Genomic DNA, 23,396 nt, shown 5'->3' with positions numbered 1-23,396 from the left:
ATCGAACATTGTTTCGTTCTGCTGTGCATGGAGTCGCTATGAGTCGGTTCCGACTCGATGGCACCTGACAACAACAACAACAATAATTAGATGATGGAAGAAATATATTTAGGTGCAAAACTTAAAACTCCACTTGGAAATTAAGTTGCCAGAGTAAGATAGAAATGGATCTACAAATACAAAAAGGAAGCAAAACTTAGAAGAAACTTTCTCTGTTAAGAAATAACATGGTTTTTTGAAGGGCTGCTGTCTCATCAATGTAAGACCAAAATATGCATGTAAGATCAAGTAAAGTTGGTGCCTGACTGGTGGCTACTAATCTAGAAGCTGGCACTTCAAACCCACCAGCCGCTCTGCAGGAACAGCTGTTATTGTTAAGTGCCATTGTGAATATTATGTTGTTAATTGTTATTAAGTGCTGTCCAGTTTGTTCTGAATCCTAGTGACCATGTACAGGGTTTCTGATGACCTTACAGTTAGCTGTCCAGTGCTCATCCTACAACACAACACCATGACATGAGTATTACAACATTGGAATTTCCATGGGATAGTTCTACTTTGCCCTGTAGGGTCATAAAGAATTTTGATAGACTTGACAATGGGGTTGGTTTAGTATGGGTTAACAAGATGTAAGAATTCCCTGAGTGGTGCAGACAGTTTAAGCACCTGGCGGATAATGGGAAGGAAGATTAGCAGTTCGAGTCCAACCAGAGGCACCCAGAAGAAAGGCCTGCCCATGAACTTCTAAAGATCAGCCATCGAAAACCCCATAAAACTCAGTTTTATTCTGATGCACACATGACGTTACAAGTCTTTACTCTATAGCAACTGGCTGGTTAATCAAATATAATGTTTCTAAGTACCCCAATGACTTTTGATTATTCAACCATAGTGGTCTGATTAATGTGTTCCTTTCTGTCTTCAGGGTTGAAGATAAGACAAGATTTTTGTTTCAAGGCCTATGGAATCTGTTGTTGAACCTTACAGTGTCTGGTAGCTCAGAGTTAACTAGGGGATGGTGTTGTGGGAACCCCCAGAGAATTTTAGAGGAAAGCAAGTCAGTTTTGAGGCACAGCTTGGAATTCAATTGGACTGGCAGAGGCCTGTGAGTCATGCCATGCTATCCTTACCTGATAGAGTCTGGGTTCATCAGGAAACCTCTTCAGGGGAAGTGCAGATACTAGGCTTTAACAGGTCAATCAATGGCATCAGGCAATCGAGATGTCCTCTGTGCCAATCCAAAAAGGAAACTACTTAAAAAAACAAAACACAAAAAACAGAACAATGTACTTTCTGGGTGTCTAATTAAAAACAAAAACAAAAAACAAAAAAAAAAACAAGATAAGGAATTCTACTTGCTTTGGGGCATTTCAGATCACATGACTTAATACGAAAAAAAAAAAAAAATGCAAAGTGGAAACAGAGTTGGAAAACCCATCTGGAGATTCAGGTAGCTAAAACATCAAAGAAAGGCCATTCTTAAAGATATGGTTTTTTCACTGACAATTTAATATGTGGAAACAACCTTCAGTTACTAAGAATATACACTTTCCGAAGAGCATGAACTTCCAGTATCAGTATGCAACCATGGTGAATATGTCGTTTTCCAAATTCTTTGTATCTCCCTTATATCCTTGTTAATCTGTCTTCCCATTTGCTTGACTCATGACCAAGCTTTAACTCAATTGGGATGCAACTTTCAGTGGTTGTTTTCTTGGGTGTAATCTTGATAGAAGCACATCACTAGAGCTTTCTACCACAGGATCTTTGATTGGGTTTGAACTTTCCACCTTTCAAGTGAGCAGCTGAGTATCTTACCAGTTATATGGTTATCTATTAAAGTCATTTGTTGTTGTTGTTGTTAGGTACCATCGAGTCGGTGCCGACTCATAGCGACCTTATGCAAAGCACAACAAAACACTGCCTAATCCTGGGCCAACCTCACTATTGGTGCCAGGCTTGACCCATTGATGCTGCCACTTAGCCAATCCATCTCTCTGGTGGTCTTCCTCTTTTTCTTTCACCCTCCAATTTACCAAGCATTCTCTAGTGAATTGTCCCTCCTGACAATATGTCCGAATTATGAGAGACGAAGTTTGGCTATCTTGGCATCCGAGGAGTACTATGGCTGCACTTCTTTCAACACAGATAGATCTGTTGGTTCTTTTGTCAGCCCATGGCACTTTTCAATATTCTCCTCCAGCATCCTCCTCAAAAGCATCAGTTCTTTCATGGTTTTCCTTTTTTACTGTCCAAGTTTTACATGCATATGAGATTATTAAAAATACCATGACATGTGTCAGGCACACCTTAGTCCTCAAGCTGACATCTTTGCTCTTCAACACTTCAAAAAGGTCTTGTGCAGCAGCAGATTTTCCTAATGCAATGCGTCGTTTGATTTCTTGACTGCTGCTTCTGTGAGGGTTGATAGTTGATCCAAGAAGAATGAAGTCCTTGACAACTTCAATCTTTTCTCCGTTGATAAGAATGTTGTTTATTGGTCCAGTGGTGAGGATTTTTGTTTTCTTTACATTGAGATGCAATCCATACTGAAGGCTGTGCTCTTTGTTCTTCATCAGTAAATGTTTTAAGTCCTCTTCACTTTCAGCAAGCAAGGTTGTATCATCTGCATATCGCAGATTGTTAATGAGCCTTCCTCCAATCCTGATGCCAAGTTTTTCTTCATATAACACAGCTTCTCAGATTATTTACTCAACATACAGGTTGAATAAATATGGTCAAAGAATGCAACCCTGTCATACACTTTTCTTAATTTTAAACCACCCAGTGTTCCCATGTTCTATTCTAACTGCCTCTTGGTCCAGGTACAGACAGAGTCCTCATGAGAAAAATTAAGTGTTCCGGAATACTCATACTTCGCAATGTTGTCCATAGCTTGTCATGATCCACACAATCAAACACCTTTGCATAGTCAATAAAGCATAGGTAAACATCTTTCTGATATGCTCTGCTTTCAGCCAAGATCCATCATATATCAGCAATGATATCCCTCGTTCTACGGCCTCTTCTGGATCTGGTTTGAACCTCTGGAAGTTCTCTGTCAATGTTTGCTTGGACCTTGCCAGATGGAATACAAATAAATCAAATTGACTACATCTGCAGAAAGAGATGATGAAAAATCTCCATATCATCAGTGAAAGCAAGGCCAGAGGCAGACTGTGGAACAGACCATCAGTTGCTCATATGCAAATTCAAACTGAAGTTGAAGAAAATGACTACAAGTCCATGAGAGCCAAAATATGACCTTAAATATATCCCACCTGAATTTAGAGATCATCTGAAGAACGGATTTGATACATTAAACACTAAAGACCAAAGACCAGAAGAATTGTGGGATGAAATCAAGAACATCATACATGAAAAAAGCAAAAAGTCATTAATTATACAAGAAAGAAGGAAAAGGTCAAAATGGATGTCAGAAGAAACACTGAAACTTGCTCTCCAGAGTAGAGATGCTAAAGCAAATAGAAGAAATGAGGAGCTACAAGAACTGAACAGAAAATTTCAAAGATCAGCTCGAGATGATGCAGCCAAATATTGTAACAAAATGTGCAAAGATCTGGAGTCAGAAAACAAAAAAGGAAGAACATGCTCAGCATTTCTCAAGCTGGGGGAACTGAAGAAAAAATTCAATTCTCAACATTTGTTATTGGAAGATTCTCTGGGCAAATTATTGAATGATGCAAAAAGCATCAAGAGAAGATGGAAGGAATACACAGAAGTTGCTCTGTACCAAAAGGAAATAGCTAATGCTGAATTTTTTCAAGAGGTAGCATATGATCAAGAGTCAATGATACTAAAGGAGGAAGTCCAAAGAGCAAGGCACCAGGAATTGATGGAATAAAAGTTGAAATCTTTCAAGAAAATAAGCCAGGAGGCACTCACTCATCTCTGCCAAGAAATTTGGAAGACAACTGTCTGGCTGACTGATTGGAAGAGATCCATATTTGTACCCATTCCAAAGAGAGGTGACCCAACGGAATGCGGAAATCATCCGACAATCTCTTTGATATTCCATGAGAGTAAAGTTTTACTAAAGAGTCATTATATTCTAGGAAATCAGTGGGTTTGTTTAGATCCAACAATGATGAGTATAATTGTTTGCCAGCATCAATCAGAATAGTTTTGACATAAATGACTTATTTATTAGACCAAAAGCTAATATATAAGTTTTAGCATATTGAACAAGGATCATTCATAAACCTGGAAATACAAAGAATTGAGTCTCCAGGTTAATTGATGGTGGTGGCAGTTTCATTTTAATAGTGTTATATTAGTTTCACTTTTTAATTTTTGTTTTAGAAAACTGCTGGAAATAGAAATGAAGAAACCTGGTCCCTACTCTCCATGCTCTGGAACTGCTCCAGGGAGGAAATCTCTTTTCATTGTTTCTGTTGGTTGTTGTTGTTAGGTGCCATTGAGTCAATTCTGACCCACAGCGACCCAGTATAGGGTTTCCAAGGAGCAGCTGGTGAGCTTGAGCCACCAACCTTGCAGTTAAAATGACTTTGCAGTCTGACGCATCAGCCCCCCAGCGCCACCCCAGTACTCCAGCTTTGCTTATTTGATTTTTAAAAAAATAATTCTATATTGTTTCATGCTTTTGGATTGATTCTGATTCATAATGATCGTATATAAGGTTTCCAAGGAGTGGCTGGTAGCTTTGAACCTCTGACTTTGCAGTTTGCAGGCCAATGCTTATCTTACAGTGCCACACCAAAATTCCAATAACTGCCAAGAAATTTGGAAGACGACTATCTGGTCAACTGATGGGAAGAGATCCATATTTGTGCCCATTCCAAAGAGAGGTGACCCAATGGAATGTGGAAATCATCAGACAATCTCTTTGATATCTCAAGTGAGTAAAGTTTTGCTAAAGGTAATACAGAAATGGCTACAATCATACATTGACAGAGAACTTCCAGAGGTTCAAGCTGGATTCAGAAGAGGCTGGCGAATGAGATCATGGCTGAAAGCAGAGAATATCAGAAAGATGTTTACCTATGATTTATTGACTATGCAAAGGCTTTCAATTGTGTGGATCATGACAAGCTATGGACAACATTGAGAAGTAGGAATATTCCAGAACACTCAATTTTACTCATGAGGTATCTGTACCTGGACCAAGAAGCAGTTGTTCAAACAGAACATGGGAACACTGAATGTTTTAAAATTGGGAAAGGTGTGCAACAGGGTTGTATTCTTTCACTATACTTATTCAACCTGTATGCTGAGCAAATATGAGAAGCTGGGTTCAATGAAGAAAAACGTGGCATCAGGATTGGAGGAAGACTCATTAACAACCTGTGATATGCAGATGATACAACCTTGCTTGCTGAAAGTGAAGAGGACTTGAAACATTTACTAATGAAGATCAAAGAACACAGCCTTTGGTATGGATTACATCTCAATGTCAAGAAAACAAAAATCCTCACCACTGGACCAATAAACAACATTCTTATCAACGGAGAAAAGATTGAAGTTGTCAAGGATTTCATTCTTCTTGGATCAACTATCAACACTCTCGGAAGCAGCAGTCAAGAGATCAGACGACGTATTGCATTGGGCAAATCTGCTGCACAGGAACTTTTTAAAGTATTGAAGAGCAGAGATGTCAGCTTGAGGACTAAGGTGCACCTGACCCAAGCCATGGTATTTTCAATAACCTCACATGGATGCGAAAGCTGGACAGTGAATAAGGAAGATCGTAGAAGGATTGATGCCTTTGAGTTGTGGTGTTGGAGGAGAATACTAAAGGTGCCATGGACTGCCAAAAGAACCAATAGATCTGTTTTGGAAGAAGTGCATCCAGAGTGCTCATTGGAGGCCAGGATGGCTAAGCATTGTCTCTCATACTTTGGACATATTGTCAGGAGAGAACAGTCGCTGGAGAGGATGTCATGCTGGGTAAGATGGAGGGTCAGAGAAAAAGAGGAAGACCCCCAACGAGATGTATCAGCCAGGTGGTATCATTGATGGCGTCAAGTGTGGCAACGGTGGTGGGGTTGGCCCAGGATCGGACATTGTTTCGTTCTGCTGTGCATGGGGTCGCTATGAGTCGGTTCCGACTCGATGGCACCTGACAACAACAACAACATTGTTTTTGTTGTCATTAAGTGCTGTCAAGTTGCTTACAACCCACATCAACCCTGTATAGGTTTTCTGAAGAGCTGCAGGTGGGTTGGAACCTCCAACTTTGTGGTTCAAACTGACCTTGTGGTCTAGTGAATTATCCTGTAGTTCCACACAAGGATTCTGTAGTATTCTTATATTTCAGTTTCTCCCTTGATCAAATGAAAACCTTTCCTGATACTGTGATAGGAAAGATAGTGATTTCATTTATTTTTTTACACCCTTTATACTCTTTTTTTCCTTCCAATGTTTGTTGTAGATTCTGTTTTCTCCTCTGGTACATTTTGTGACTGCCAAAAATGCCTGTGTTTGGGTACCAAGTGGTAGTTTTGAACTGCTAACCTTAAGGTTCGCAGCCCGATTTGTAACCACTACGCTGCCAGAGCTCCTTACTTCATAGGAATGGTTTATTAACATCTACATGTTTTGTTCCACTCTCCTTTCCATGTACGTATGGCATTGCTTACTTCAGACTTCTTTTCATTTCATGTTTAACATCATCAGTTTGTTAACATTTATGTTCATTCCTATGAGGACAGTCAAAAGTTCCTATTCTTTATCTATATTGTTGTTGTTAAGTGCTGTTGAGTTGGTTCCGACCCATAACAACCCTGAACAGGGTTTCCAAGGCTGTAAATCTTTACGGGAGCAGAAAGCCTCCCCTTTCTCCCACAGAGCAGCTGGTAGTTTCGAACTGCTGACCTTGTGGTTCACAGCCCAATTCGTAACCACTAAGCTACCAGAGCTCCTCTTTATCTATATGGTACTCCTAAAAATGGGAAACAGGAACACATTTACGTTATTAAGACTATGTAAATAGTGGTCAAGAAAAGCTTTATTCTGACTTGTATTTAATTAGCAATTTGATTGGATTTGGAAACATTGATTGAAAGTAATTTTTCAGCAGAACTCTACAGGAATTAGTTATTTCCTTCCACAAGCCAATATTCCTATTATGAATCAAATGCCTTTGTAGGGAACTAGGAGTTTTATTCATCTGGGGACCCACTGAGCCTTTTCAACATAATGACTCATATCCTTTGGCATTGGAACATTTCTTTGTATTGTTTATTTGATCTTATACTACCCCATAATATTCTTGACTTCTTTTTTGAATTTCTATTCTCCAAATATTGTACTATCTGGAATCATCTTTTATGTCTCTTGCATTTCCTCTCATATTGTATATTTCTTGTGTTTTGGAATTTTTACTGTGAATTGAGTAAAGGTTTACAGCGAAGATCATCAGATTTACATACAACAAACCATGCACTTTGCTTCATCTCAATAATTATAATCCCCTCCATGTAAAAACAGTTTTCCCATTTCCTCCCTGTGGTTCTTATTTCCATTCCACCCTCCTGTCCCATCCTTCTAAACTTTGTCTTTAAGTAAATGTTGCCCTTTTGATCTTGGGAGGTTAATCATTCCATGGTACGCTGTCCCTCCAATATACCTATCACTTGGCTGAAAATTGGGCCACAAAGGTGAATTCTGTTCAAGACCTGAAGGATGATCAAGGGGCACTGTCTCAGGTTCCTCCAGTCTCTTTATGACTAGCAAGTGTGGCCTTCTTTAAAAAACAATTTTTTGTTTTGTTCTACATTTTCTCCCACCATACCTGGGACCTTCTAATATGATCCATTTCAGAGAAAAATTATTGTCCATATTTTTCCCTCTTTGCTTTGTACATTGTACATGTTCTCAATTTTATTTTCCCAACTTTTCAACTTTAATTTCAGCATTATATTAATCTGTACTGATAATATTTGTCATCACTATTTGTTTCATTTTCTCAGCATCTTACCCTGCATTCACAGGTGTATTTTCTTCTTAATCTCTTATGAATGGGGTTGTGGAAAAGAGTGACATAGAACTTGTCTGAATTTTTCAAAAGTTTGATAATTTAGCATCATGGCATTCAAGCAAAGAAAGATATTTTTCAAGCTCTTCAGCTTTCCAAGAAGTGGGTAATAGGATGAATGGTAACTAAATTATTCTTTGTTAACAACTTATAACAAAATCTATAGAGAAGTTCTTGTCAGTGAGTGGTTTGCATCCCACAAGAATAGGAGTTACTCTGAGTTTCTGAATTTTGTGTTATTTTATATCTATACAATGAAGCTGGCTATTTCAGTTGGAATGGGTTAATACATTGGGTCCTAAATTTATAATTTAAGAAGTATTCTACATGAAAGATGTCTAGAATTCATATCTCACTCCAATATCACTGAAGTAAGGAGGTTTTATACAATAGTACGGTATGCTTTTTCTAGTACTGGAATACGGGTTAACTGAGATCAAACAGAAAACCCAAAAGCCAGAAAATATGAAAACATGATTTAGAGAGTGAGCCTGTGGCAAGTAACTGGTTGAGAAGACATGACATAAGAAGATGTAGTTAAGAAAGAGAGAAAGAGAGAGAGAGAGAGAGAGAGAGAGAGAGAGAGAGAGAGAGAGAGAGAGAGAGAAAGAACGAACGAACCCCATAGAAGCCAGAACATATGAAAGCGTGATGTAGACAGTGAGTGTTTCAGGATAAACACTGGACTGCTAACCACAGGTTTTGTGGTTCAAGTCAACAAGCCTCTCTTTGGAATGGATAAGGTTGGGCTTTTGGTCCATTTATGTTGTCAGGAGACTGTGGGAGAAGACATTTTAAAACTACATTCCTAGGAGGTAACACTTGCTCTCTTCTGTCTTCACAGCAAAACCAACCACCAACACTCCTTAAGGAAAACCTTCTCCCTGAGGGTTCTCCAAGTGGTTTCATCCAAATGTTAGAAATCACCTGCCAGCATGTTGGAGAAGTAGGGTCTATCTGTGTCTAACGGACAGCTCCGATAGGAATACAAAGTGTCCTTTTCTTCCTGTAGTATAAGTAGAATAGCATTAAAAGCAAAATCCTTTTTTCAGCACGTTTGTCACTTTTTGAAGAAGTTTAGTGTGTTTTGGAAGAACAAAACTTTGTTTGAAAGAAGTCTGTTACCATTGTTATATACCCAAGTTGGAAAGTACCTCTCATCAAACAATGGTTGTTTGGCACTTTTGCCAGCTTCATTGTAGGGAACAAATTAGAGGAGCGTTGGCTGGTAGCTAAATTATGTATAAAACAAAACAAAAACTAGATGAAGAAAGCACCTTGTCTTTAGAGCGCACACTGTTTTGAGGACAGAAGTAAAATTTCCCTTTTTAGGAAGTTGTGACCCTTTTGTGTGTTTGGCTAAGCTTTAGGGTGTTCGTTTTCTAAAATGTAAATTTTAAGAAATATGCCAGGTTGGAATTTTGAGAAATCACAAGAGAATGAATCACTAATGTTTAGCAGTCAGTTTTCAAAGGTCTTGTTTCTGTTATATTTTTCTGGGGTGCAGTTTATGCTCTGCTCTTTTTTTCTTTGATTTCCCTTTCTATACTATCAAACTTGATCATTATTTACATTTGCTGAGGATATTTCATCTTAGCTCAGTCCAGCTTATTAAACAACAACAAATAATTGCCACAATGCTAAAGGCTCTAGTTGGCCTGTAGCATCACCCTTTGTTTTGATTTAATTTGAATTTCATGAAAACATACAGGACAATGATGCTGTTGTTTTTATGTGCCTTTAAGTCCATTTTGACTGTTAGAGCCCAACTGGGACCAGATAGAAATGTCCCATAGGGTTTTCTGGGCTGAAATCTTTATGGGCACAGATCGCCAAGTCTTTTCTCCCATAGAGTTAGTTGATGGTGGGTTAGAACTGATGGCCATCTTGTTAGCAGCTCAGGATTTAACCATTATGCCACCAGAGATCCTTTACAGAAGAATAGTTCCATTTATTTTTAAGCTGATTGACATTTTCATCTTCATTGTGGCCATTTCAAACCCAAATGAAGGAAAACATTATACATCTTTATATTATTTTTTAGTAGAAAATAGATGAATGGTTGTTCTGCATATAAACTTAAGGGAGTAATTATTTACCCTGCATTCAATCAGTTTTAAAATTGTCTAAAGTTTGTAAGGTTAAAGACTACGACCTTCTGTATGGATGATACCTTAACATAAAGAAAACAAATGTCCGTTATGGTAAACTGAGAAACAACTGAAGTTGTCAAAGATTTCATTTTGCTTAGATTCATAATCATCACCCATGTAAGGAAGTCAAGTACTTAAACAACAGATTGCATTGGACAAATCTGCTGCAGAAGACCTCTTTAAATTGTTAAAAAGCAAAGATGTCAATTTGAGGAGTAGGGTACACTTGGATCAAGCCAGGATATTTTCAATAACCTCATATGCATGGGAAAGATGGGCAATAATTAAGCAAGGCCAGAGAAGGATTCGTGAATTTGAACTATGTTGTTGGTGAAGAATACTGAATATACCAAAGACTGTGAAAAAGTCTTGGAAGATGTACACCTAGAATGCTCCTGAGAAAAGAAGATGGTGAGACCTCATGTCAAGAACTTTGAATATCTTATCAGGAGGGATCAGTCCCTGGAGAAGGGCATCGGACATGGTAAAGTCAGGGTCAGTGAAAAAGAGGAAGACCCTCAGTGAGATAGATTGGTGTAGTGGCTTCAACAATGGACTGAAACATAGTAATCATTTTGAGGATGACACAGAACCAGGCAACATTGTATTGCTGTACACAGGGTTGCTGTAAGTCAGAACAGATACAACAATATCAAACAAAACAACAAAGTCTGTCATATAAGAAGATAAAATAATAGTTCATAATGGGGCAAGAGAAAGAACAGGAGAGAAACTATGCAATTTCCCTGAAGATATGTGAACCAGGAAAGTTTGTTGTTGTTGTTGTTGTTCTAACTCACAGTGAGCCTGTATAGAGTTTCTGAGTAACAGCTAGTGGACTTAAACCACCGACCTTACACTTAGAAGTCCATTTCTTATTTTATGGCTCGATACCAGGATTCCTGTTAGATTAAACTATTTAATTGTTAACATGGACATCAACTTTGTATTACTTATGTTGCACTGCACGATGAGCAATATACAGCGAACCTCAAGGTAGGCAGTTCAAACCCACCAATTATTTCTTGGAAACCCTATACAGGTTTGCTCTGAGTCAGCACCTACTTGACAGCAATTAACAACAATGACAACAGCAAATAGCCCAGCTGGCAGTCTGCTTCTTTAAAAATAAAAGTTAAGAACACCCTAGAGGACAGTTCTACTCTGTCACATGGTGTTGCCATGAAGCACAATCCTCTCTTTGGTGCGCAACAACAACAAATAGGAAAAAGTTTTGAAATAAAAAATAATGGATACATATTCTTTTTTAAGAATATGTGGTTTTGGAATATTCAGTTACTGTGAATTTGAATATATTTGATGTCTTGAAATTCACAAAATATAAAGTAATGAATTCATATTGGAATAGTTTGAATCAAGAAGAAATTTATAATTTTCTTCATTTTCTGCGATCTTACCTTTGTTTTGATCTTCAGTCCAGTTTTGAACCCCTGAAACTGGTTTAAACAGCAGCCAAATTTGACCTTTAGTATTATAACTGGTTTGCCACATAATTCTGTTTTGGTAGAATATAATCAACTAAATCGATAGAGTCCCGGTGTGGTGTTGTAGGATAAGCACTGGACTGCTAGCCACAGGGTCAATGGTTCAAACTCACCAACCACGCCTTGGAAACCCTATAAAGGGTCACTATGAATCAGAACTGATTTAAAAGGCATGTAACAATGACAACAATCAATCAAATATTTTTTACTTCACTTTTCCCCTGTCCTTTAGGATAGCTGAATACAGATTGCATTGTTGTTGCTAGGTTCCGTTTAGTCAATGCTGACTCATAGTGACCTTGTGCACAACTGAATGAAACACTGCCTGGTCCTGCACCAACCTCCCAATTGCTGCCATGCTAGACTCTATTGCTGCTGCCACTGTGCCAATCCATCTCACTGGAGGTCTTCCTCTTCTTCCCTGATGCTCCGCTTTACCAAGCATGGTGTCCAGCTCCAGGGACTGGTCCCTCCTGACAATATGTCCAAAATATAAGAGACAAAGTCTTGGCCATCCTGGCTTCTAACGAACATTCTGGCTGTACTTCCTCCAACACAGATGTGTTCTTTTACCAGTCCATGTACTTTTTACATTTTTGTCCAACATGATAATTCAAATACATCAGTTCTACTACAATCTTCCTTATTCATGTCCAACTTTCACATGCATATGAGGCCGTTGAAAATACCATGGCTTGTATCAGGGGCACCTTAGTCCTCTAACTGACATCTTTGCTCTTCAACACTTTAAAGAGATTGTGTGTAGCAGATTTGCTGAATGCAATATGTCATTTGATTTCTTGATAACATTTCCATGAGTGTTGATGGTTGATCTGAGCAAAATGAAGTCTTTGAAAATGTCAATCTTTTTTCCATTTATATGAATGCTATTTATTGGTCCAGTGGTGAGGACTTTTCTTTTCTTTACATTGAGGTGCAACCCATACCAAAGGCTGTGGCTTTTGATCTTCATCAGTAACTATTTTAAGTCTTCTTAGCTTGCAGAAATCAAGGTTATATCATGTGCATATCACAGGATGTTAATGAGTCCTCCTCCAATCCTGATACCACTTTCTCCTTCATACACCTCAGTATCTGACATCAGCAACAATCGTCCTCATTTCACATCCTCATCTAGCTTGAACTTCTGACACTTCCCTGTCAAAGTACTGTTACAGTTATTTGAAGTATCTTTAGCAAAATTTTACTCGCCTACAATATTAATGGTATTTTCAGATGATTTCTGCATTATGTTGGGTCATCACTGTTTGGAATGTGTACAGATATGGATCTCTTCCAATCAGTTGGCTTAGTAGTTGTATTTCAAGTTTTTTGACATAAATGAGTGATTGCTTCCAGTGCACTCCAGGTATGTGCAATGAAGAAATCATTGGTCTTGCAAAATTCATAACACAATCTCCAGCATCGTTTCTATCACTAAGGCTGTATTTTCCAAGACTGATCTTCCTCTTTGTTTCCAACTTTTGCATTCCAATCACCAGTAGTTATCAATACATCTAGATTGCATATTTGATCAATTTCCGACTGAAGAAGTGGTAGAATTCTTCAATTTCATCATTTGAGTTATGGTGTTGGAGGGGAGTATTAAAAGTACCAAGGACTACTGGCAGAACAAACAAACCTGCTCCTGGAAGTCCTTTAGCTGGTGGTATCGAATTTTTCCACCATCTCTTCCCACTGATGTCGTCAGTTTGATTCCTGTCTATTCCATCTGGTATGGTTCATTTATATAGTCAGTTTTCTTTTATTTTGTTGGAAAATGTATTTGCAAGGAATAAGTCATTGTTCAAGAAAAATTTCACCATATGATCTCCAGTATAATTCCTATCACCAGGGCCATATTGCCCAACTATTGAGCCTTGCTGTTTATTTACAAATTTCTCATTCTAATCACCAATGATCGTCAGTGCATCTGGATTGCATGTTTGATCACTTTTAGAATGAAGAAGTTGGTAGGATTCTTCAGTTGTGTCAGCACTGGCTTTAGTGGTCAGTATGTAAGTTTGAATAATAGTGATATTAAATGGTCTTCCAGACGTATAGGCATCATCCTGTCACGCACAGCTTTGTACTTCTAGATTGATCCTGACATGCTCCTTTGGACAATGAATGTGATGCCATTCCTCTTAAATTAGTCATTGCTGATATTTGTCTGATTCAAAATGGTCAAACCAGTCCATTTCAGTTCACAAATACCTAGGATGGAGTCCTAGTGTGGCACTGTGGGTTAGTGTGCTGGACTGCAAAGTCGGTTTGAACTGTAAGGTTTGTGGTTCAAGCTCACCAGCTGGTCCTCAGAAGCCCTATACAGAGTTGCTATGAGTCAGAACCGACTCAACGGTATTTAACAACAACACAACAATACCTAGGATATTAATCATTAGGCATTCCATTCCATTTTTGCAAAATTCCTAGGGCATTCCATGTTCTGATTATTAATGGATATTTCCTGCTGTTTCTCCTTATTTTGAGTTATGCCCCATCAGCAAATGAAAGTTCGAAAGTTTTGCTCCACTCAGGTAATTTTTGGTTAACTCTACATTGAGGAGGCAACTCTTCGCTGTTGTTTTTTGAGTACCTTACAACCTGCGGGACTCATCTTCTTGTATCTGACAATGTTCTGCTGATATTCATAAGACTTTAAGTGGTTAAACATTCAGAAGTCATCTGCCTCTCCTTCTTCCTTGTCTGTCTTAGTCTGGAAGCTCCACTGAAATCTGTCCACCCTGGGTGACCATGCTGGTATTTAACATACTAGTGTCATAGCTTCCAGCCTCACAGCAACATGCAAGCCACCACAGCACAACATACTGATAGATGAGTGGTGATTCTTCACATTCGACATCTCTGACTTTTGTGTTTGTTGCATAAATTTGAATAATAGTGGTATTAACTGGCTCAACATTAGTTACCTCATTTTAACGACATGTTCAACTTGGCACTTTACAATCTCATTATCTTTTGTTTCTTACATTCATCCTCTGAATCTTATTACCACATCTAGTGTTTTGAGAAACAGCTTTTTGTATGGCTAAACAAATTAGATCTATTATTTTTAAAACTTAAAGGAAAATACTTTATATATTATGCACCCCATTTAAAGAACAATAGGAGAATATCCATGCATAGATGAGGGAGAATCTATAGACCACTATTGTTGAATAGACCATTATATTGTCATTTCGGTGATAATTTAAAGATATTGTATAAAAATCTGAATTGTTTTTATTTTTTTACTTTTGCAATTTTATTATAAGATAATAGAAGCTTTATGGTCAACAGTGAATGCAGATGAAATAAAAAGAATGAATATTAATAGAGGTGCAAGTGTGTGGAGTATCTAGTGTGATGTGGGTCTTGCAGTGAATCTGTACAAGGGAGGAAAATTGATGAAGAGGGAGTTGATGCTAATATTGAACCTCCTTTTTTTTTTTTTTTTTAAGTAAACAGTTAAAAGACAGAGTTTAGGAGAAATTCACTGACTTCACAGACCATTATAATAATTACATTTAAATATGAGATTTTAAATTACATGCATTTTTCTGTTGACGTCTCTATTTAGTCAGCTTGGTATGAGTACACTGCATTAGTACACTGAACAGCAGTGCTCCCCTCATGTTAGCTGTTAACCCCAGAAGAACTGCATCTGTCTTAAAAGTCTATGCATTTGAATTATGGTGTTGGCAGAGATGAGCAGCTAGCACTTCTCTTATGATTAGTACATGGTCCGGTTGAGCCTTTCCAAAAGCAAAAACAAAAAATCTGTCTTGGAAGAAGTATAACCAAAATGCTCCACAGGAGTGAAAAGAATGAAACCCCATTTCCCATACTTTGTAAATGTAACCAGGAGGGACCAGTCCCTGGAGAAAGAGGTCTTACTTGGTAAAGTGGAAGGTCAGTGAAAAAGAGGAAGTCCCCAATAAGATGGATTGACACAGTGGCACTCAAATATAAGACAATTGTGAGGATGGCACAGAACCAGACAGCATTTTGTTCTGTGTGAGTCGGAACCTACTCAAAGGCAACTGACACCATCATCTTGAAAAACGGAATGCATGCTAATTCCTCCCAGTAGTATTTCCAAGATAATGGCAGTGTTCCATTATTGCACTATTGGTCTTCTTGGAGAAACTTATCTAGAATATCTTCTATTTGCTGTGTAATGCCTAACTACCTACGAAGCTGTGTTCTTACCCAAAACGTATGACATATTTAGATCAGTAAATCATATCTGCAGTTTTTCTTTTACATTGCACAGTTTGGTATTATTTGGTTCATTTCATCTGTATACAGTTATTTCCACAAATGATGGAAAGAAAAACACTCCCTCCCTGCTGTTTGAAGTCTCCAAATATAAACAAACATCTTTCTAGAATTTCTGAAGCATAAATACAGTCATTTTTATATTGGCTCTTTGCTCCGCTCTTTTCAATGTTTCCGTTAAGTAGATCAATGTTAGTTTTGGTTTAACCATATGCAGTATTATAAAGTCATTATAATTACACACCTAGCCACAAAGATAACTTCTGGTGAAAACCAGTGACTTACATAATCATAAATAGAGATGAATGATTATGTAGTGATTGTGTGAGTTTAGAAATATTGCTGCCCATCATTTTTATGTTCTAGCTTGTGAAACATAAGTTTGATCATGCCAATGAAAAAGGAAACAAAGGCGGTATTGTATGTAAGTGTTATCGCTAATATAAAAGTACAGATTCGCCTGCTCCCTGATAGTGTGACTTTCTATCTTTGGGTTAGATTTCAAGTGTCAACGTGTTTGTTACTCCAGCTTTCACAGATTCTAAAATGATCATGTCTGTTGACACAATTATGGATGCTGTTCTTCAATGCCAGAGAGAGCTGGAAGGGAATTTGAAAGAGAAAATATACTATAGCCAATTACAAATGGAGGCACATGGTACTTCCAAAGGCATTATCTTCACTTACACTGAGCTGAAATCACAGTTCAAAGAGACCTTTTTGCTGTCCAGTGCATTAACCCACAGCACCACACCAGGACTCCAGCATCAGGTGTAGAGCAGCCGGTATTGGCTCTTGTCTTAGGGATGGGGCTGTTGAGGGTATTGGTGTGTAACTGAGTGGTATAGCTGGTTGTTGTCCCCTGAGTCCTGAAATCAGAAGGAATTCTGACAGTACCCCACTGATGTTGATGGGGCTCACCTCCCTGGGTTTCAGATCACGGCCAGCTTACCACCTTCCCTCTTAATCCTTCTGGATATTGAACAATGAGTTATGACTCTCTCTATTGGCCATATGTGTATTTGCTAATGCTTACTTTAAGTCCTGGTATGCTACTGTGGGAGAAAACACTGGATCGCAAGGTCAGTTTGAATCACAAGGTTGGTGGTTCAAAGTCACCAGCTGCTCCTTGGAAACCCATACAGGATCGCTACGAGTCGGAACTGACTTGATGACAGTTAACAACTGCACTTTAAATATGCTGTTTGCAAAATAGAATGTAGAGGTTGAGAGGGCGGTTTTGTGGCTAAGGTATTTTGGTTTGAACTCTCTCTTTCTTTTTATACAAGGAGCCCTAGTGGCACTTACAAGCGCTTCACTGCTAACTGAAAGGTTGACTCTACAAACTCTTCTGTAATCTGCGGGCTCCTTCTGTAAATATTTCAGCCTTCGATACCCAATGGGGCAATTTTCCCTGTCCCATAGGGTTTCTGTGAGTCAGAATTGACTCAATGGCAATTGGTTTGTATTTGTTTGGGGGACATATGTGTCTATAAAACCTCCCTTGATAAGTTACACTTATTTCCTCTTTCTATTGTCATTCTCCTCATATTTAAAATTAAGATCATCCCAATAGAACTAATAAGGAAATACATATGGAAAACGTTGAATAATGCTTGGCACATAGGTGTTGTTGTTGTTAAGTGCTGTTGAGTCGATTCTGACCCATTGCAACCCTGTATAAGGTTTCTGAAGAGCAGCTGGTGATCTTGAACCACCAACCTTACAGCTCAAATGGCTTTGCAGTCTGGCACACAGTAGTCACTAGTGACTGCTAGCCATTAGTGTTTTCAATCATTCGTATTCACATATATGTAATTCTCTAACCTGCTGTGAATCATGTTATCTAGAACTCTGGCCTTATTCTTCCACCTTTATAGCTGTGGGTTTATTCAAGACATAGTTTGGCAGTTAACGGTATAAAATTGCTGAAATGCTTCTTGCAAATATAACCTCTGAAAATTTTCAGGATTCAATAACAGATCGCTTATGTGAGTACAAGTTTATACTTAAGCTAAATTATTCTCTTCTAAGTTATTATTTTTGAAGTCAGAGTTATTTGATTAGTCATAGTCTGAAGAAAACTTATAGCATAAATGTATATTACTTTTTAAATTTTTCTACAGGTGCCCAACAAAGTTTGTGATTTTTCAGTATTTATATTACCAGTTTCCCTCAGAACTCTGGACATGCTAAATGAACAAGACATGGCAAAGAGAAACATTTTTTATCAACTCATGCTATTAATATTAGCTAGAGTATTTAATAGTTTTATTCTTCACTCCCAGTGAATTCTACAACCTAGAAGGTGGTATCGTGTAGGGTGATTTCTAGATGTTTTCCAAGGTTGCCACTGCAGTTGCTTTATAAAAACAGGAAGGAAGGATTTCATCTCCAGTGCAGCTGGTTACCAGTGAGATAGAAACAGAAGCTGCAATGAACTCCCCTGGGCTGGTGTAAGAGAAAACTGTACGTGGACATTAAGAGAGTCAAAGAGTGACTCCAACATGGCAACGCAGTCTCTCAGCCTTGTGCTGTGCTTGCGCCTCTGAATCCTAAACTTCACTTAGTTTCACCATCATATAATTTGCCTTTAACTGCTTGGAATTTGTCCTAAATTTTCAAAGTTTTATTCCTACAAATATCCTAACAAGGAGGAAATCACCAGCCGGGAACTGCCATTGTCTGATTTCTTTCACTTGGGACACCATGTTCCGGTGAATGTCACCGGAAAGGACCAATCTGTAGGGGTGCAGTCACCCAGAAGGCAGCTCATTTATCAGGATAAGAACAGGGCTGTGTGCTGTCTTTTCCTTTGAGTTTCTTCTTCTCTCCTTCCTTTTAAATAATACTTATTATTGTATCTTGTTTTTTTTTGGTGTTCCCTCTCTTTTTCTTTTTTTTCTTTCTTTTTTTTTTCATGTATCTGTATGGCATCTCAGTATAATGAGAGACACCAATGAAGAATTCTTGACATTTATACGTGATTAGGAAAATAAAGCAATGAATTACAGATAGCATTTTCTTTAGCGGTGAAATGCTTTGTAGAGAGAGAAAGGCATTACATTTAGAGTCTTTTCTTCATATTTGTTTTTCTTTTTAAACCTTCTCGACCATGATTGATGTTTGCAAGACTGGAGGTTCTCGCTGAAAAAGCAGAAAGGTTTCTAACTAAAACTCATGAAAACATAGATACTTTTAGGGTTTTTGTTTTTTTTTCAAGAGAAGAGTTTCTCCATTGAAACGCTTACTGCGTTTTTCATCCCTAAGGTCTATTTCAGCACTTTACAATACAAGTGCCAATCTGAAAACCACACAACAATAATTTTGGTTTTAACAACCTGCTTCACTTGGAGAGCTGAAACCATTCAAACACATATATGCTCTCATGAATAATGCTATTTTAGGGATCCAATGTGTTTTCCTTCTCAATTCAACTAACTTAAGACAAAAGAGGACATTTCACCAATTATGTGTATCTAACCACAAAAATAGTTTGTTATTGGGGAACCTAAGGCAAGGAATCGCTGAGAGTGTTGCTTTGACATTTCAGAGATGGAAATGTTTTCACCTTTGATTTAAATATTTTTGATGCTTTGTAGCCAGAGCCATTGCACTTTATCTTATTATTCTAAGCCACGTCCTTGTACAGCATATCCAATTAGTTTGCATAGGCATTACCAGATTTTAAGCAGAGAAGATACATAAGTAGTGTCCAAAGTGGAATTCATTCTGAAAAACACTTATATTCTACACTTATTTTACTCTGGGAGGAATAAAGTAACTGAGCATTTGTAGCTATGTTGTTGTTGTTAAGTTTCATCAAGTTGGTTCTGACCCTGAACAGGGTTTCTGAGGCTGTAAATCTTGATGGGAGCAGAAAGCCTCATCTTTCTCCCGTGGATCAGCTGGTAGTTTCAAACTGCTGACCTTGCGATTTGCAGCCCGGTTCGTAATCACTACGCTACCAGAGCTCCTTATTTGTAGCTATACAGATAGCAAATATTGACTATAAAAACAAAACAAAGCTTGCAAAGGTGAGCCCCAAATTCTAGCTGTTATTACCATAGAATCAGTACCGACTCATAGCGACTCTTTGCACAACAGAACGAAACACTGCCCAGTTCTGGGCCAATCTCACAATTGTTGCCACTCCAGACCCCATTGATGCTGCCATTTTGCCAATCCCTTTCCCCGAGGATCTTCTTCTTTTTCTCTGATCCTCCACGTTACCAAACATATATCATTCTCCAGTGACTGGTCCCTCCTGATAATATGTCCAAAGTATTAGAGAAGAAGCTTAGCCATCCTGACCTCCAAGGAGCACTCTGACTGCACTTCTGCCAACACAGATCTATTGGTTCTTTTGGCAGCCCATGGCACTTTCAATATTCTCCTCCAACACCATAACTCAATTCTTATACAGTTTTCTTTTTTCACTGTCCAGCTTTCACATGCATATGAGGTTATTGAAAATAATATGGCTTGGGTCAAGTGCACCTTAGTCCTCAAGCTGACATCTTTGCTCTTCAACACTTTAAAAAGGTCTTGTGCAGCAGATTTGCCTAATTCAATACATCGTTTGATTTCTTGGCTACTGTTTCCATGAGTGTTGATGGTTAATCCAAGAAGAATGAAGTCCTTGACAACGTCAATCTTTTTTCTGTTGATAAGAACGGTGTTTATTGGTCCAGTGGTGAAGATTTTTGTTTACACTGTGATGCAATCCATACCGAAGTCTTTGATCTTCATCAGTAAGTATTTTAAGTCCTCTTCACTTTCAGCAAGCAAGGTGGTATCATCTGCATATAACAGGTTGTTAATGAGTCTTCCTCCAATCCTGATGCCATGTTTTTCTTCATATAACTCAGCTTCTTGGATTATTTGCTCAGCGTACAGGTTGAATAAGTATGGTGAAATAATACAACCCTGTTGCACACCTTTCTTAATTAGAAGAGCCCTAATTTAATGATCTGTAGTACGACACAGTAGGGTAAGCACTGGACTACTAAACACAAAATTGGCAGTTCAAACCCACAAACCACTATTCCTTGGAAACCCTGTGTAGTGTCACAATAAGTCAGAATTGACTCTATGGCACTTAACAACAAGTGTCAAATGCAAGTTAATGTCACTATGATTCAAATTTACCCACCAACCAAGAAAACTCTGGTAATGAAATTCAAATTTTTACCAACTTCTTCAGTCTGAAATTAACCAAATGAACAATCAAAATACAATGATAATTACTGGTTGGAATGTGAAAGTTAGAAAGATAGTTGGAAAATATGCCCTTGGTTAACAGAAATGATGCTGGAGGTTGCATGATAGAATTTTTCAAGATCAATGGCTTATTCATTACAAATACCCTCTTTCAACAACATCCACAGTTGCTGCATACATAGACCTCTCTAGATATAACACACAGAAATCAAGTTGACTCCATCTATGTGAAGAGATGATAGAGAAGTTCAGTATCATCAGTGGAAACCCATCCAGGGGCACACTGTGGATCAGATCACCAATTGCTCATATCCAAGTACAGACTGAAGATGAAAACTAGGCCCCATGAGCCAAAATCTGACCTTAAATATATCCCTCCTGGACTTAGAGACCATCTCAAGAACAGATATGATTAATTAAACACTAATGATTGAAAATCAAAATTGTGGGATGACATAAATAAAAATCATACGTGAAGAAAGCAAAACATCATTAAACAGACAAGAAAGAAGGAAAAGACCAAAATGGATATCAGCAGAGAGTCTGAAACTTGCTTTTGAGCATAGAGAAGCTAAAGCAACAGAAAGAAATTAGGGAGTACAAGAGCTGAACAGAATGTTTCAAAGGACGCCTCAAGATGACAAAGTCAAGTATTATAATGAAATGTTCCAAGATCTAGAGCTAAAAACCTAAAAGAAATAATGAACTCAGCTTTCAAAAGCTGAAAGAACTGAGGAAAAATTAGTTTTGATTTGCAATATTAAAACTTTCTGTGGGCAAAATATTGAATGATTCAGGAAGTATCAAAAGAAGTTGGAAGGAATAGAACATAGTCACTATACAAAAAAAAAAAAAAAGGTTGATGTTCAAACATTTCAAGAGGTAGCATATGATCAAGAATGGATAATATTGAAGGAAGAAGTCATGCTTTATTGAAGGCATTGGTGAAAAAACCTGAATACAAACGGAAATATTTTAGTAAACTGATGCAGCAGCCACTCATCTATGCCAAGAAGTTTGGAAGAGGGCTGCCTGGCTAACAGAGTGGAAGAGATCTATATTTGTGCTCCTTCCAAGAGAGGTGACTAAATAGAAATGGAAATCATTGAGCATATCACTGCTATCATATGCAAGTAAAATGTTGTTGAAAGTAATTAAAAAATTATTGCAGAAATTGAGCTGCCAGAAATTCAAGCTGGATTCATGTGAGGATGTGGAACTAGGAACATCCTTGCTGGTATCAAGATGAATCTTGGCTGAAAGCAGTGAATATCAGAAAGATATTTATTTATGGTTTATTAACTATGCAAAGGCATTTGACTATATGGGTCAGAGTAGACTTTGGATAACATTGCAAAGAATGAGTATTCGGGAGTACATAATTGTGCTCATGTAGAACCAAACATAGACCAAGAGGCAGTCATTTGAACAGAATAAGGAATATTGAATAGTTTAAAATCAGGAAAGGTGCGTGCCAAAGTTGTATCCTTTCACCAAAAGATCAAAGACTACAGCACCTCAACATAACGGTAACAAAAGTCATCATAAGTGGACCAAGGATCATAATAAAATAAAGAAAATATGAAGTTGTCAACGATTGCATTTTATTCACACAAATACCCATGGAATAGCAGTAGTCAAGAAAACAATGTATTACATAAGCCAAATCTGCTGAAAAATACCTCACTAAAGTGTCAAAAAACAAAGATGTCACTCTGATTACTAAGGTATGCTTGATACAAATGATGGTATTTTCAGTAGCCTCATATGCATGCTAAAGGTGGACAGTGGATACGGAATACAAGAGAAGAAATGAAGAATAAATTATAGTGTTGGTGAAGAGCACTGAACATGCCATAGACTGCCAGGAGAACAAAGAAATCTGTCTTTAAGAAACAAGTAGAGTTAGAATTCTGCCTAGAAATGAGGTAGAGAGACTTCATGTCCTATTAGCAGATGTTAACAGACGAAGGACATCCTACTTGATCAGCCAGAGGGTTAACAAGAAAAGAGGAATAACAGATTGACAGAATGGCTGCAACAAAGGGCGTGTTGTTTTTGTTAAGTGCCCTCGAGTCTTAGTGACCCTGCATTGGTTTTTGTTATTTTGCTGCTTTTTTTTTCTTTTCAATGTTTTATTGTGAATTATGTGATAGTTTACATGGAGAACACTAGTTTTACATTCATCCTATCATATATCATTTCATTGCCATG

The 23,396-nt window shown here is 37.9% G+C and overlaps 1 protein-coding gene across 1 annotated transcript in view; it reads left to right on the top strand.

Annotated features, from left to right (window-relative positions):
* GRM8 (glutamate receptor, metabotropic 8) overlaps window positions 1–23,396 on the top strand; it is a 1,194,828-nt gene that overhangs the window by 1,003,870 nt on the left and 167,562 nt on the right. The gene's annotated exons all lie outside the window — the stretch shown is intronic.

Source organism: Chrysochloris asiatica, unplaced genomic scaffold, assembly GCF_000296735.1.
Source record: "Chrysochloris asiatica unplaced genomic scaffold, ChrAsi1.0 scaffold00032, whole genome shotgun sequence".
NCBI lineage: Eukaryota > Metazoa > Chordata > Mammalia > Afrosoricida > Chrysochloridae > Chrysochloris > Chrysochloris asiatica.
Note: the sequence above shows the minus strand (reverse complement) of the source record. Positions and strands in the feature narration are given on the sequence as shown.